This window comes from Octopus bimaculoides, chromosome 9 (genome assembly GCF_001194135.2).
Source record: "Octopus bimaculoides isolate UCB-OBI-ISO-001 chromosome 9, ASM119413v2, whole genome shotgun sequence".
NCBI classification, from domain to species: Eukaryota; Metazoa; Mollusca; class Cephalopoda; order Octopoda; family Octopodidae; genus Octopus; species Octopus bimaculoides.
In genome coordinates, this window is record NC_068989.1 from 65,763,649 (window position 1) to 65,767,290 (window position 3,642).

Below are 3,642 nucleotides of genomic sequence, written 5' to 3' on the forward strand. Positions count from 1 at the left end.
CAAATATAATTTTTTATTAAAACAAAACACGCGTGTGAAGTAAATCTCGTCGTGTGAAGAATCAACACATGCGAGTGAAACACAACTCAACGTGCGTTTGTCATGGTAACGAGCTGTTAATGCCTCGCTGTCTGTTAATTGGCTAAAATTACCCAAATTCCCCAAATTTAATTCCAAATAACATCCTATTCTTTAATTTACGAGATAAAGTAATTGGTTGATTGTAATCAAAATTCAGAGTTGCATTGATACACCAAAATTGAAAGCAATCTGAGCAAAATTGAAGGGGGCTCATTTTGTGAATGAGAAAAACTAGATGCCTTTCTAGATTAAGGCATTCAGAGGTTCAGTTGAGGAAACCGTTCCCTCTGTCTGAAAACTACATTATTTTATCAACCAGAGAAGTATGAAAGCTAAAGTTGGCATCGACAGGATTCGACCGGGAACACTAAAGTTCCCGTTATAAATATATACCTCGAGACAAGATATATCAAGGGGGAGTGCTGGAGAGTAAAATGCAAATTTGACTTTGGCGAGATTTCAAACCAGAATGTAAAGAAGCAGAATAAATACCGCTCTAAGTATTCTAGTCCTCCAATCTCGTTAATACTAATAATAATTTCTAAATCAGTCACAAGGGCAGAAACTGAGAGGGTGGGGCTATATATCTTCATTCATACATACCTAGACACGCACAAACACATATCTGTAAAGACAGCTACATTTCTTACAATGGGTGCCCATTTGGAAATACATTTGCTTTATTCCGGGGTGTGAGCTAAGTCAATTACGTCGACTCTAATGATCAAGTAGTACTTATTTTATCGACCCCCACCCCCACCCAGAAGGATGAAAGCAAAATTCGACTTCTGCGGAATTTGAACTCAGAGCGTAGTATTTTGTCCGGTGTGCTAACAGGTCTGCCATCGCACCGCCTTCATTCGTTTTTGTATTAAAAGTAATAAAATCCCGCTAATAATCATAACCAAAACGTATTTAAACAAAAAGAAAACAATACTCTGAATAAAAAGCACAGTTAAAATTTCCTTCAGACACAGTAAAAAAATACAATTTTACTTTCTCTTCACTGAAATACATCGGAGTGACGATGTAAGGGAGGTAAGTCAAAGTTATCTACGATGTGTTCTTTCCCCTGAATAGTTTCACTGCTACTGATTTTAATAAATGAATGTGTCTGATCTTTTATGAGATAGAGGAACAATACTATAGTAGCATTTTTGGTAACTCTTTACATTCTGAGTTCAAATAGCAGCAATGTCAGCGTTGTCTTTCCTTTTTTCCTTGGTTGATAAAACAAAATGACAGTCAAGTACTGGAGAAGAAGGTTTCAACTAACTCCCTCCCGTCAAAAATTGTTGACCTTGTATTTCCATTAATACAACTGTTAGAGCGATGTAAAAAAAAAAATGCTTTCATACGGTAAATCGCCTGGCACTTTACATTCCGTGTTCAAATCCCATGGACATCAAATTTTCTATTCCCCCCTTTCTGAGTCGATCAAATAAATACTCGTCATGTACTGAGGACGAAGGTATCAATGAATCTACTACCCCATATTCAGGGCCTTGAAAGTCATCTAGAAACAGTTATCTCAGACTCTGGTCTGTTGTCGAGCTGTTCACCATCTTTATAGTCTTATTGATGTTATTGACCGGAAAGATTTTCGACCTTATAGATTATCGACATAAATCTTACTTTGTCATCGAATCTAGTTCTCGAACGATATAAGGTTCAAAATGACAGAAAAGGAGAGAAAAAAAGAAAATGCTTAATGCTTTATACTGCACTGTGGCTGTGTGGTAAGTTTGCTTCCCAACCACATAGTTCCGGGTTCAGTCCCACTGCGTAGCACCTTCGGCAAATAAATGTCTTCTGCTATAGCCTCGGGCCGACCAAATCCTTGTGAGTGGATTTGGTGAAAGGAAACTGAATGAAGCCCGTCATATATGTATGTGCATGTGTGTGCATGTGTGTATGTATGTGTGTGTGCATGTATGTATGTGTATGTGCGTGCGTATGTGCATGCGTGTGTGTCCGTGGGTGCGAGCGTGCATGTGTGTTCGTGCCTGTCCTCCCACCACCGCTTGACAACCGGCGTTGGTGTGTTTGCTTCTCCGGTTTAGGCAAAAAAAAAAACCGATAGAATAAGTACCAGGCTTTCTAAAAAATAATTACATTCTACTAAAAATTCATTCTACTAAAAATCCTCCAAGGCGGTGCCCCAGCACGGCTGCAGTCCAATATGTGAGACAAAACAAATAAAATGTGAAAGATAAAATGTGAAGTATACACACAGATAGACATGCACGTAGATTCATTTACATGACGATTTCTGAGACCTGAACGAGATTGATCAACTCAAGATTACAACTGAATGTTCTCACTTAGGGACGTTGGTCCAATTCCCAGACCGGACAACTTGTACCCTTCAGTAAGGCACTGTATTTCACATTGCCTTAGTCCACCCAACTGAACTTGAGTTCCAGTCAGTTGAATGTGGAGCTCTCCTTTCCTCCGATTGTCACATCCAGGGCCAAGAGTTAGAAGACGAAGAGGTTGTTTATATTTGCTTCAATATACGTACATATATTTCATAATAGATAAATAAATATCTCATATACTATCACTCTCATTTTCTATCTTTCTCTCTGTCTGACTGTATCTCTCTCTCTCTCTCTCTCTCTCTCTCTCTCTCTCTCTCTCTCTCTCTCTCTCTCTCTCTCTCTCTCTCACTCACTCTCTTGTGTATGTTAGTGTGTGTGCGTGTATGACTGTTTGTATTTGTGTATGTGTGTTTGCTGTGTGTTTCTCTATATATGTGCATGTGTGTGTGTGCATAAGCATTTGTGCGCGTATTCATCCCGGGTCCATTGGTTCGAAGTCTCCCCTTTTTTCCTTTTGTCTTCGAGAGACTGCAAAAGTTCAGTGGTGTTTTAATTCTTCTTGTGATTAAAACCACTAAATCCAAAATGTTCTCTAAGTCATCCTCTATCAATAAATTCCAGATTATAAGCTTCTTAGCGCTCTCAATTTTCCCATTACCCTTCGCAAATACTTATCATGTCTAAGAATCCTTGTTTTGTCAAATCGTTTTTCCCAGTCTTTGTATCAGACATCTGGCGAATATTTCAGATATTAACATGAAATAATGCGACTGTCTCAGATGTGTGGATGTATTACTAATCTAATAGGATATTATCCTGAATCCTTCCTTGCTATCATGAAACTCACTGACCTCTCTGTGAATGTGTGTGTAAGTGCGTACCTCTGTGTAAGTGTGTCTATGTATGTGCGTGCATGCGTGTGTTTCGTATGTGTTGGTGTATCTCTTAATATTCATATGTCTATGTATGTTCGTGTATGAGTTTGTACGCGTGTGTGTGTGTATATATGCCATTTTTTTTTTTTTTTTGCTTTCTTTCTGTTTTTTTTTTTTGGCAGTAATGTAAATATCTTAAAGAATAGGCGCAGGAGTGGCTGTGTGGTAAGTAGCTTGCTTACCAACCACATGGTCTCGGGTTCAGTCCCACTCTTGGGCAAGTGTCTTCTACTATAGCCTCGGGCCGACCAAAGCCTTGTGAGTGGATTTGGTAGAAGGAAACTGAAAGAAGCCCGCATTAT

At 38.9% G+C, this 3,642-nt stretch overlaps 1 long non-coding RNA gene across 2 annotated transcripts in view; it reads right to left on the reverse strand.

The window, feature by feature from the left end:
- Nucleotides 1–3,642, reverse strand: part of LOC106875319 (uncharacterized) — a 406,076-nt gene that overhangs the window by 224,152 nt on the left and 178,282 nt on the right. The gene's annotated exons all lie outside the window — the stretch shown is intronic.